Source organism: Panicum virgatum, chromosome 5N, assembly GCF_016808335.1.
Source record: "Panicum virgatum strain AP13 chromosome 5N, P.virgatum_v5, whole genome shotgun sequence".
In the NCBI taxonomy this organism is placed as follows: domain Eukaryota; kingdom Viridiplantae; phylum Streptophyta; class Magnoliopsida; order Poales; family Poaceae; genus Panicum; species Panicum virgatum.
Window position 1 is genome coordinate 28,231,262 of NC_053149.1, and position 14,048 is coordinate 28,245,309.

At 43.1% G+C, this 14,048-nt stretch overlaps 1 pseudogene; it reads left to right on the forward strand.

The window, feature by feature from the left end:
- The window catches only part of LOC120673361, a 34,143-nt pseudogene extending 21,634 nt beyond the window's left edge, over nt 1-12,509 (forward strand).
- The last annotated feature ends 1,539 nt before the right edge of the window (nt 12,510-14,048 follow it).

Genomic DNA, 14,048 nt, shown 5'->3' on the forward strand with positions numbered 1-14,048 from the left:
ACACGGTGATGGATCGTGACGCTACGATCAACTTCCTGGAGGACCAGTTTCACGACTTGCAGCTTGAGTTGGACGAGGCCCAGGGACAGCTCCACGGGATACAGCACGCGCAGGATGCCCTTCACGCACCACCCGACGAGATGCAGGTGGACGGTGAGGACAAGCCCCAGGAGATCGAGGGCGTTTCGGAGATGGACTCTGAGGACCAGGCGCCGCAGCCCGCACCGGTTGAGGTTCACACTCCCGCGGCGAGTGAGGCATCGGTCAACATGTAGACCGAGGCGCTGTTTTCTTAGCTTTTGTAGACTCCTCTTAGTGTAGCCTACTTTTGGATCATGGCTACTAGGCTAACTTAGAGTTGAGTAACCCCCTTAGTACTGATGTTAGAAGTAACCTAGTAGAAGTGAGAGGATGATGAATGTAATGGATCTCTAATGCTACCAATGTGATATATCGGTGATCTGTGAAAATCTGAATGCAGCAGCTAGTTCGAATTTTTATCATCTTTTCCTTTCTGATCTAGCTCCAGAGTTGAATACCAAAGTTGTTCCAAATTTCATCATGGAAATGCTCACGAAATTTCAGCTCAAACGGATTAGTATCGCAGGAGATAATCGCAAATTACAGAAGCTCTGTTTTCTGTAAAACCGAAAACCAGAGGAGGAGTAAATGAATTTTTCGACCAACCTACTCTTGGAATATGATTTTGTGATGACTACCAAAGATGTAGCTCATGAAATTATCTATCTCCTGTAAAATTTTCAAGTTTATATCATGTATAAAACTCCAGTTAGGAGCGCTTTCGTATCACTAGTTTTTCTGCACAACATGATTTGAGCGATTCCGATTACTTCCATGTCATTTTGAGTTGTATGTTCCATTTGAAATGATAATAATGTTGGGCCTAATGCAAAAGTACTCACATTTCAGATGGTTGGATGGACTCGAGGCACCCCTAGTGGTTTTGGAGCCGGGGGAATGGCGATCCACCTCCACCTCCTCCACCAGTGGGTATCGCTGAGGTTCTTGCCGCTCAAACGGAAATTTTGCGGCAGTTGGTTCAAGCTCAGCAACAACCGCGGGGTGGGCATCATGCTCATCACGCACAAGAAGTGAGCTACCAAGATTTCCTCAGTACTCAGCCTCCACTGTTCAATAAAGCGGATGAGCCTCTAGACGCGGACGCTTGGATTCGCACAATCGAGTCCAAGTTTTCTCTATTGACTACTCCTTGTTCCGAAGCGAACAAGACTCGCTACGCCGCGCAGCAGCTTCGCGGATCCGCTCGTATGTGGTGGGACCATTACCACGGGATGCTACTGGCTGATCATGTGGTGAATTGGAATGAGTTCAAAATGGCTTTTCGAGATCATCATATTCCAGCTGGACTTCTTGACCGTAAGCTCAACGAGTTCTTGGCTTTAACTCAGGGCACTCGTACTGTGGTGTAGTATGCCCAAGTATTCAATCAACTGTGTCAATATGCTGGACATCACGCGGATACCGATGCTAAGAAGCGTGAATGCTTCCGTCGAGGCCTTAGCACCAAGTTACAAGAAAGGCTAAATCTTGTCCGTGCGGATTCTTTCAATGGATTGGTGAATATGGCTATCTCTCAGGAGGACCTTATTTCTGCACACCGCGCTGAAAAGAAGCACAAGGCACCTGCTGGACCCTCGAGTGCCTCTGCACCGAGGTATCGCATCGTACAGAATAACCCACCCGCACCCTCTCAGAAGGCCCCTCGGTCAGGGCTTTGGATTATTCGGCCTCCTGAACAGTAGCAGCAGACTAGATTCGGGCTACCTCAGCAAGCTCGATTTGCACCTCAGTAGCAGCAGACCGGCCCTAGGCCGAATACTCAGCCAGCTGCTCGCCCTGACAATAATAACCGCTGTTTCAAATGCGGGAGTCCAGACCACTTTGCCAAGATGTGCCCCCAGGCGGGACAATCTCAGGGGCAGGCTCATCGCAGAAATGATCAGAACAAGGGCAAGAAACAAACCATTCAAGTCAGGCAGGGCCGACTTAATTTCACCAACTTGGCTGACCTTCCAGAAGGAGCACCAATTATGTCGGGTACATTCTCTATAAACCATCACCCAGCAGTTATCTTATTCGATTTTGGTGCATCTCATAGCTTCATTAGTTCTAAATTTGGAGCAAGGGTGGGGTTAGATTTTCGTCACACGAATGGGTCATTCATGATATCTACTCCGGGTGGTAAAGTTGCATCAAACCAAATCGTTCATAATGCGCCACTTAGTTTGGGTAGTAAAACCATTCCTACCAATTTAATCTTATTGCCACTAGAAGGTATGGATATTATTCTGGGAATGGAGTGGATGAAAAAACATGGGGTATTGTTAGATATCTCTTCCCGAGCCGTTGAAATAAATTCTCCCACTCATGGTCATTCGGTCCTATATTTACCTCATCAACCATGCAACCACTCTTGTGCCTATGCCATGAAAGATAATTGTCTCGAAGATATTCCGGTAGTCCGTGAGTATGCAGATGTGTTCCCGGACGATTTACCTGGTATGCCGCCAGACCGGGAGATCGAATTTGTCATTGAACTTCAGCCTGGTACAGCACCTATTTCAAAAAGGTCGTACCGAATGCCGCCTAAAGAATTAGCTGAACTAAAAATCCAGCTGCAAGAACTTCTGGACAAGGGTTTTATTCGCCGAAGTGCTTCACCTTGGGGCTGTCCAGCATTGTTCACAAAGAAAAAGGATGACAGTCTGAGGTTGTATGTTGATTACCGGCCTCTCAATGCAGTGACCATCAAAAATAAATATCCACTTCCCCGCATTGATGTACTGTTTGATCAGTTGGCTGGAGCAAAGATCTTCTCCAAGATTGATCTTCATTCGGGGTATCATCAAATTAAAATCCGGCCTTGTGACATTCCCAAGACCGCCTTCTCAACTAGATATGGTCTTTATGAATATTTGGTTATGTCTTTCGGTCTCACCAATGCACCAGCTTATTTCATGTATCTTATGAACTCGGTATTCATGTCGGAACTTGACAAGTTTGTCGTGGTTTTCATCGACGACATTCTGATCTATTCCAAGAATGAGGCAGAACATGAACAACATCTGCGCATTGTTCTTCAACGTCTCAGAGATCATAAGCTGTACGCCAAATTCTCCAAGTGTGAATTTTGGCTGGACACAGTCAAATTTCTGGGTCACACTATATTTAGTGAAGGCATCTCAGTTGATCCCAGCAAAGTACAAGAAGTGATGGACTGGAAACCATCTACTTCAGTTCATCAGATTCGCAGTTTTCTCGGCTTGGCGGGATATTACCGCCGATTTATTCCGGACTTCTCTAGAATTGCAAAACCCATGACAGAACTACTAAGGAAGGATGTCAAGTTTAAATGGGATGCGAAGTGCGATGAAGCATTCCATACATTGAGAGCACATCTTACCACAGCACCAGTCTTAGCTCAACCTGACAACAATAAATCCTACGATGTTTATTGTGATGCTTCAGGTACTGGTCTTGGTTGTGTTCTTATGCAGGACAATCGGGTTATAGCATATGCTTCCCGAGCTCTTCGGCCACACAAGCTAAACTATCCCACTCATGATCTTGAGCTAGCCGCAGTTATTCATGCTCTCAAGATGTGGAGACATTATCTTATGGGCACTCATTGCAATATCTATACCGACCATAAGAGTCTCAAATACATTTTCACCCAAAGCGAACTGAATATGAGGCAACGAAGATGGCTGGAATTAATCAAAGATTATGACCTGGAAGTTCATTATCATCCGGGCAAAACCAATGTCGTAGCCGATGCACTCAGTCGTAAGGTTCACTGCAATTGTCTTTCAGTGGAGTCATATAATGACACATTGTGTGATGAAATGCAAAGGCTGAAATTGGAAATCATTCCTCAGGGCTCTTTGAATCATATTTCGGGGGAACTGACACTTTTTGACAAGGTCATCTTGGCACAATTACATGACAAAAGTGTTGGTATCATCAAGCAGCAAGTAGAAGAAGGTGAAAATAAATACAAGTGTTTCCGAGTGGACCATAAAGGAATTTTGTGGTTCGAGGATCGCCTAGTCGTTCCCAAAAATCATGAGCTGCGGAAACAAATCCTAGACGAAGCGCATCTCTCTAAATTTTCCATTCATCCGGGTAGCACCAAGATGTATCAAGATCTCAAACAAAATTTCTGGTGGACTCGCATGAAGAGAGAGATTGCCAAATATGTTGCAGAGTGTGACACATGTCAAAGAGTAAAGGCTAGTCACTTGAAAGTTGCTGGAACTCTCCAACCTCTGCCAATTCCGTCTTGGAAATGGGAAGATATCAGCATGGATTTCATTGTGGGCTTACCAAATACCTCTCAACATCATGATTCCATTTGGGTCATTGTCGATAGGCTCACAAAGACCGCTCATTTTATTCCAGTGCATACTGAATATCGAGCCAAGAAATATGCTGAAATCTATATCGATAGGATTGTCTGTCTACATGGTGTAACCAAAACTATTATCTCGGATCGTGGTCCTTAGTTTGTGGCAAGGTTTTGGGAGTAGCTTCAAGAGGCTCTCGGAACTAAACTAATTCGAAGCTCAGCTTACCATCCACAGACTGACGGACAGACCGAAAGGGTGAATCAAATTCTTGAGGCATGTGTCATTCATTATGACAAGAACTGGGACAAATGTTTATCCTTGGCTGAGTTTTCTTATAACAACAGCTATCAGGCCAGTCTGAAAATGGCACCATTCGAGACCCTGTATGTTCGACGGTGTCGAACTCCTTTGAGTTGGTCCCAGACGGGAGAACGTCAAATATTTGGACCCGAATTGGTGGTCGAGGCTGAGGAAAAAGTAAAAATAGTACAAGCCAATCTCCGAGCAGCCCAGTCTCGGCAAAAGAGTTATTTTGATAAAAGAAGGGATCCTCTGAAGTTCATGGTTGGTGACCACGTTTATTTACGGGTATTACCAACTCGAGGCATTCAACGTTTCGGAGTCAAGGGTAAGCTTACACCTCGCTATGTCGGGCCATATGAAATCATTGAAGAATGTGGACCTGTGGCTTATCGTTTGCGACTTCCTTCACGACTCGCCGCCATCCATAATGTTTTCCACATATCCCAACTCAAGAAATGTGTTCGAGTTCCTACGGAAATCATCGATCAACAAGAAATTTTAGTGGAGCCCGATCTCTCTTATACCGAATATCCACTCAGAATTCTGGATCAAAAAGAGAGAGGTACTCATCGAAAGGTGGTAAAAATGTATAAAATTCAGTGGTCTCATCACACTGAAGAAGAAGCCACCTGGGAGACGGAAAATTATCTTAATCGACATTATTCGGGTTTTCTTAGCTCCACCTCAGGTATATCACTTCCCTACCTAATTTTCAATCATCCAATCTCGGGGCGAGATTCTTTTAAAGGGGGGTAGGTTGTGACACCTCAGGTGTCAGTACACTTAAATACATATCACTGTACTTTCTTTAACCTTAAAATAACAATGGGGGAAATTAATTCAAAAAGAAGGGGTCAAATAAAAGTCAAAGTAAACAAAATAAATTAAGGGAGAAAGGAAAAGGAGTGAAAAGCTACTCAAATTTCAATTCAAAAATGTGCACAAAATTTTTGTTGGCTCATGGGAGGTACTTCAATTGACATGTGCTCAATTGAATTTCAGTCAAAAATCAGTTAAAAACAGAATAAAACCAAAGCCCACTTGTGCAAGATTTCAAATTTACGAATAGTTCAAAAAGTGAGTTTCAAATGAAAAATTTCATAACACTAAAGTTGTAGACCTTGAAAAGTTATGCAAGATTGGTATTCAACACTTTTTCATTTGAGCCCTCAAAATAGCAGATATGCCCTTATCTCCATCTCTCTCCTCCCGGCTTGCTCTGTTTTCCGCCGCCCGCCGTACGCCGCTGGTGGACTTCGTCCACCGCGCGCCTGCGGCCAAATGGACCCGGGGAAACCCCTCAGCGCCACTTGGCCGCCCCTTGGCACCTCCTCACGCGCACACGCGTCCCAGGCGCTCTCCCGAGCCACCACGTCACCCCCGCCATGCGCAGCGCCGCCCGCTCGCCCCGCCAGCCCGGCGTCGTGCACCCCGGACCAAATCAACCTCCCCCAGACGCTACTCCACTCGCCCAGGAGCTCCTTGGCCTATAAGTACCCCCAGAACTCCACCATCGCGCGGCTTCCCCTCCTTCTTTCTCCTCCTGCCGCTCCGCCATGGCCGGCGAGATCTAGCTCGCGCGGACCCGCCACCACAGCCCTACATTGTCCCATCCAACCACCGCAGCAGCTTCGCCAACTCCTAGTTAAGCTACACGCGCGCGGAATCGAACCCCCTCCCTCTCCCGACGCCGTTCCCCTTTTGCGCCGCCGCCGGCGAGCTCGGGCTCACCGCGGACCGGCCAGCCCAGAGGCAGACCGAGCACGACAGCTACCCCAGGCGCATCCTCAAGCTCTCGCGGTGCTCGTGCGCACCCTATTCCCCTACCCCGAGCTCTCCTTCACCTACAACGCCGGCGACCCGAACTTCCGCTCTGCCATTGACGCCGACGAGCTCGATTCCGTGCACCGAAGCCTCGAACGCCGACCAGGGTAGGTGTTCCTCGATCTCTACTCTCCCACGCGCCTCCCCGTGGCAGCCCCGGTAAGCCCTGCCTAGCAGAACACCACCGGCAAGATGCCACGGCGGAGAAGGCCGGCGAAGGACCCGGTTGTAATTTCTTTTTTTCGTTCAAGTGTGTGTTTGCAAGAATTCCAGTGTATACTAGTGAACTTCTAAAATGCAAAATAAATCACAGAAAAATCCGTGTAACAAAATCTACAAAGTTTGTAACATTCACACCTGCAGAAACTCAACCAAATTTAATCTAGGAAAAAGAATAAGAAAATCGACCTATGCATGTTCAGGAAGTTCTACTCAACAAATGACCTTGATTTTTGGATATGTTATCACTAATGGAATATTAAGATCACAGTAAAAATATGAAACCCAACCAAAATAGTTATCGTGTTGGAACAATCAATATTCTCTAATCTGTTGCTAGCTTTCTCGATTTAATACTAGATGATATATACATGAACTTGCTCTGAAAATTTTAGTGCGTACATGTGTATCTGAAAAATTGTTAAAAACAAAATTTCAAATTTATTAGAGTTCATTTGCTATACACCATGTTTTATGCTTGTTTAATAAACTTAACTCATCATATATAGTTTGTATACTCAGAAAAATCTATATTTATTTCTGAAGTCTCACTTTAGTTCTCTGGTCTTGCCTAAAAATTTTGAGCTGTAGTTACTGAGTTTTGCTCTGGTGAATAATCATGCTTAGCATCTTATGGCTAGATTTACTATTTTTGTTTTGAGTAAACCACACCATAACTGATCATGATTTTTGGACATATTCTTTTTTAGAGTATGTTCTGTCTATAATAAAAATTTCACATGCTTTACTGGAAAAATGAACTTTGAGAAATTATGGCTAACTCATGTTAAGTTAACTGCATAACTAATTTAATTGGTGGATATAAATCTTGAAACATTTTCGGGAGTATGTTTTGCTCATGAATAGACCCTGGTAAAAATTTGAGAACCATATCCCTAGTACAACTCTCTGTAGAATTAATCTTATTTTTTGGCTTGCTGTTTTTGTTCTTTTTGTCACCACGGCTGTATAAGTGAATAAAATATGGTTAAATTTCAGTGCTGAGTAGATGCTTTGTAGATACTGCCGTAAAATTTGTAGCACCAGAACCTAGGTTAAACGTTCTGTACAAAAAGGTGAAGTAACTAGAGTAATCTACTCACATGAATAGTTGTGGTAATTGCTCTATGGTTAGAATCTGAAAATTTATACCATAAGTGCTTAAGTTTGGACCTGTGTTACTTTAGTTTTTCATCCCTAGCCATGAGTAGATTGAAGTTTTGAAATAATGAAAGCATGCTATGTGTTAAATTTAAAAATGAAAACCAAAACCCCCACCCATTCATGAAGAATCATAGTCATGTTTACTACTCTATAAATGACTGCCCATGAAATGAAATTGATAAGATCATCTTTGAATTCACTTTTGTTGAACTAAAACTTTATCGTGAAGGAAAGAGATTGATATTCATGAATAACTCATAATCTTGCATTGCATATAGAAACGGTTAATCTCGCAGACGGTGACTACGAACTGGTGCCCGCGGACTCTCGTGTGGAACAGGAGGTTAATCTGAACTGTGCTAACTTGTCTCAAGACCTGGGCCAAGCCCCAGAGGCTTTTCTGCCTGACAGTGCCCTAGAAGGCAAGCCCCGGTGCATTATGCCTTATTTTCCGAATTATTCATTTTTGCTATTTATAATGTGTTGTAATAGTTTCTTTCTGCATTTAAATTTTCTAGGCGTTGATCGGAAACCTTAGATGCATGATCCCTAGGTACCTATGTTTGATACCGGATCTTTTTATGGACTGGTTGCCATGCTAATTAGGTACGGTAGAAGTCGAGTGGTTTCCTGCCTCTCGCGAGCAAATAGGTTTTTGACTGACTTTAATTCCTGCTGAAATATAAGGACAACGGGCGGGGTTGTGTAGTTGTGATACCCCGTTGGTGTAGTCAAAAATGGCTAAGGTCGCAGTGTGTGGCTCATTGCGTTAAGCATTTGAAAGTACTATCCACATGCCGAGAAATATGGTAATCGGTAAGCTTAAGTACCTGATTGGACCGGCGAGTGGAACGAACTTTGCACCCTCTTGGTAGAAGTAGGTTTAATTTTTGTCGCGATGTACGGGTGCAGAGACGTCGGGCTCTGTAGTCGGGGAGGGTGCCCCGGATCCACGGACTGGAAAGAAAGGGGAACTGTAGCGTGGGCGGGAGCGAAGTCGATCCCCATGCGTGTGGTCTAGGTTCCCCTGGCCAGGTTGAAATTCGATTCGGAATCGTCTGCCTCTCACGGCATGAGATTGCTTAATGTTTTCGGTCACACAGAGTAACAAAGTGTAACATGATGATGATAATACTGCTGGTTGATTAAATGTTTGTGTAGAGTTAGTTGCCAATTTAGAATGGTTAATCCAACTAGAATATGGCTAAGTAAAAACCTGAAAGTAAGGATCAACATTTAGCGGCATTTTGGCAAAACAAACCCCACCAACCAAAAAGCCTTGCATGTCTAGTTATCGGACTATGTTATATTCGAAGACGGTTCAGTCTTGCTGAGTATTAGTATACTCAGCCTTGCTTGTGGCACTGTTTTTTAGGTACTAACTTTGAGGATCTGTTTGCGAGTCTTTCTTGGTCGTGTACCTTACCTCCGGGTTGGTCTGTGGAGTGGGATGGTCTTTCAGCGGGTGCTGATCGCCCTCCTGCTGAGTGACGCTTTCGTACGGGCTTTATCGATGCATCACGTTATTTCGCTAGTTATCTTTTTCTGTTTTCGCTGAACAATGAAATTTGAATAATTTGAGTAGATGGAACTCTGTAGTACTTTACTATTCTAAACCTGGTTTGTAATAAATTTCTTTTCCGCTGCAATCACTCTGAGATGTATGAAATGTTCTGTGTTATAATCTCTGGGCTCACCTTCGTGTGAGTGTTGTCTGCTGATCCTGGAATAGCGTGGCTTTAATCGAGGCTTCACTCGAGGAACTACCGGTGCGTGCCAATTTGGGTCAAAGTTGCTTAGCAACAAAGATCAGTGCACCCGGGCCCAGTAGTTTGGGTGGTTCCGCCACAAGCCGCATGGACCCGCTCCTGAGCCGCCGTAGCCTCGGACTTGGCGGCGAGGAGGGCCATGGCGGCATCCCGTGATGAGGGGCGGCATCCCGTGGAAGGCGGCGGCGGCAAACAGTGCATCCTCGGGGTGCATGCCCAACCCACGCCAGGGAGGAGGGGTACCCACGCCCGCGCCCATGGCTGCGGCGGCGACTGCGGCGGCGAGCATGCCCGCACCCAAGCCCCCCAAGCCCACAGCAGCTGCGGCAGCAGCGGCGGCAGCTGCGGCCCCTGCGCCTAGATTGAGAGGAGGGGCGACGGGGGCGGCCAGAGGCGGCAGGAGCGGCCGGCCTGCGCCCGTAGGGATGGGTGGAGGCGGCGGCGGTGCTGGATCAGCGCCCGCAGGCGGCGGCGGCGGCGGTGGGGGCTGCAGATCCGGGCCCCCAGGGACGGCGCGCGCCGGCAGCGGTCGCAGCAGCTGGAGAGGAGGGGAGGGGAGGGAAGGAGGAGAGAGGAGGGGGCGCCGGCGGCCGACCGGCCATGGCGGCGGCGGCGGCGGCAGGTGGGGCCCGCGGCGGCTAGAGGGAGGGGGGGAGGGAAGAGAAGGCTAGATACCATGTTTTGAGGATTAATTTCCTTATATTCATCCAAACCCTAGAAGGATGCGCAATATAGTAGCTATACATGGGCCTCTAGATGGGCCAAATACATGGGCTCACATATACACCAACAAAAACTATAGTAAAAGTTAGTCTAAGTCAGTTACATAGTTTCGTATGTAATCATTGAAAGAGAAACATTTATAGATTCGATACTGGTATTAGTTTATTTTATAGACATTTTCGATCGATATTCAGTTGTCATTCTTTAAAGCTGTTTTTGCAAATTTTACTGTAACCTCAATGCAGGATTGTTCCAATTCCATGGTTATTGTACTTATCACACCACCTCCTATCGATGAAGAAGGAAGGGAAGATCTGCACAGTTGGTACAGTATCACTTGCTGAACTCTTTTTGATATGTTTGTTCTTGTAATTTTAGCTTATGACTATTAAAAATAAGTAATAAATAAAAATCAAAGACATGGTGTTGATTTTAATTGTTGTTGTGTGACTGGAAGATGATACAAAATATTTCGGTATGACTAGTAGTTGGGCTGTAGTTCTATTTGCTCATGGTATTTTTCTAGACTTGTTCCAGAGTGAGCTAAAATGTATTTACACTAATTATTTTTCAGTCAATTTCGTTTTTATTTCTTTGCTACATGATTTAGAATTATCATTTGGTTTTCTTTATTAATATACCCAAATAATTGTTCTTAGATAGAAGTGCTAGGATTGGGATGCAGTAATCAACATGACTAAACTAGGATTTACATTCAATACTAATATATCACTACTATTAATGCAAACTTTTTACGAATTTCTCTTTTTGTTGGTGACTCGTGTGTTTCACCTCTAGCATACCCCCACTTTCTTGGGACTTAAAGGCTATGTTGTTGTTATTGTTATCTGGCTTTCATTTGTTTATCTCCACATAGTAACCTATAATGCTTCATTTGCCATAAGGTTTAACATGCATTAGATATCTTATTGTGATTCCCTGATGATTTACTCTTCAAAGGTCACTGTATGGAAAGAATGAGAGGAAGCTACCTGAAAGGACAAATGAGATGGCTGGTGTCTATGCTGGTCAATGCATTGAGCTAGCCAGAGAAATGCATATATCCTGCGTTAATATTTGGTCAAAGTTGCAGGAAACTGAAGGGGCAGACGCTTTACCTAAGTTAATACTTATGGTTCGAAACTTCGCATTTGTTGTACATAGCACTATAGCAGCTGTAACCTTATATTCCAAGTAATGTGTAGTAAGTGCGTAAAAGATGTTCTATATAACAATTTCTATTGTCAGTCATTTTTGATAATCTGATGCGTGATAAAATTCCAAACGTTAGATGTCTTATTTACATTATATTTTCTTGTTGGAATGATACAGTGGGTTTATTGATGTCGCGTCCTTTTCCATCAATTGTAAATGTAAGCTAATTTTATTAGATGAAATCTAGATTCTTGGCATGGCCTTTATCCTGCATTGTTGGTAAATCGTTGTTTCATTTATTTCGTATTTTGGTTTCAAACTGTTGTTTATAGAATGGTATTATTATGCAGTTAACGTCATGCATAGATTTGTCGGGATTCCAACTATGAATATTGGCCAATAAATTTAATAGGTCAATGACTTTGTTTGTTTCTATCTGCAAAACTAGTGTTTTCGTCTGCAGTATAGACAAACTTGATTGTATAGTCTTGTAAGCAGAAGAGAACAGTTTTCCTAAACTCCTATGTTTCTTCCCGAACCTAATACATCAATAATCATTGGAAATGTTTTTGTATTGATCTGTCAGTGACGGCCTACATCTGACACCAGAAGGAAATGCAGTTGTCCACAAGGAAGTTGTCAAAACTTTGAGAAATGCGGGTCTGAGAGCAGAAGACATGTCGTACGACTTCCCTTATCATTCCAAAATAGATGTCAGTTGTCCTGGTATGGCTTTCAAATGAAGTAATTTCATGTTATGTATGTTTGGAGTTTGTACTGCCAACTTCCTTCATTGAAGGTGATGGTTTCCTCTTTGCAAAGCAAAATGGACTAATGCTTCTGGACGATGTTGAGATTCTTCTACACTATCTTTTTTTTCTTCGAGAAATTTAGCTTCCATTTCTTCTGTGTAAGAAATAGTGAATTATTGCTCATTGAAACGAGTATTAGATTTGGAAAACAATATAGTTGTGATTGGTTGCTAGGCTTAACTCAAGCCAAGCTAGGAGCTAGCCTTGGCCTGCTTAAGCCTGGCTACGGTAGTGCACACCCCCTTTATTTGTATGGTTGTTATGTTAAACTAGGGAAGATGTACGTGCCACAGGCACGTATTTAATTTTTTTTCAATCAAGCAATGATGTTATTTATTTTTTTACAAAAATAATACACATCTTTCTTTTACTTCCATAAAGCAATGATGTCAATTAATATCCATCCAAAACCATTAAGCAACGATGCCATTTATTTTTCTTCTAAAAATAATATATGTCTTTCTTTTCCTTTCATAAACAATGATGTCAATTATTATCATTTCATAAACAATGATGTCAATTATTATCCTTCCAAAAGAAAAAATGACCTGAATTATGGGTTAACGTATGTGCAAAGGAAAGTATGTGTGTACTAAAGGAAAGTAATATGTGGGTATAAGAGGTGGGTATAGGAAATTGCTGGTGTAAAAAGTAATAGAATTTTGGTGAAAAACATTGACGAAACCAATCTCCCCTCCCTTTCGTCAAACCTTTTGGCCTGACAAGTAGGGCCTCCGTGTGGGGTACAGCGGGCCTAATCTTGGTTCACCTCCTGACAATTATGCATTTTTTTTCTTTTGATACTTGTTACTTATATTTTTTTCTTTCAGTAATTATTTATCCCTTATAAAATTTAGTCTCTTGAATTTATTTGACCCCTTACATCCTAGAGGTATTCAGAGCACCGCACCATACCACATTTTTAAATAAATGCCAGGACTGCCGTGGTATTCAGTGAAGTCAGCACCTAAGCTAGGCTTGAACCATATTTGTTCAAATAATCTTGGGACAATTTTGTTCAAATTTTGATTAGTTACCAATTGTTTTTTGTGTGGAAAATAAGAAGCAAGGCCTACAAGAATAATGCACAGATGGAGCATGATGTTTTTGAGGAATGTTTTTAGTTAAGAGGTATTGTGATTACAAATCAATACCAAGAATCAAGAAATGTGTAGTCAAATGCCACAACATGTCAACCAAGTTTTTTTTAAAAAACATTTGCATGTACCTATACCTAGGTGAAGTGAAGAAGAGGAACTCTATACATGGAGCTCACGAAACATGAATCCTTAAAAGCTGATGACACCGGGTCTTTTTGAGGGAAAGTGTAGTGACATGAGACCCAAAAGCATATCAAATCTTCTTTGCATATGATGCGGTCACAATATAAACATTCAGATCTTCTGCATTGTAAGGAAAAAAAAGTGCAATCACAAAACAAAGGATTACATAGTGAAGGAAAGCACAACTAGTAAAACACATGCAAACTCTCCCCACCCGTGTTGACCATCATGCAGCCGAGAGGTATAGAGTCTTATCCTAATTAGCCTAATGATAACAAGGTTGCCATTATTTCTTCCATGGTAGAGTTTGAAAATTAATGAAAAAGATACTTTCATATATACATAGTCTTTTGAAATCCAGATGGTTTGCTATCAGCCCATTTTGTACTTATTGTGTAATTGAGA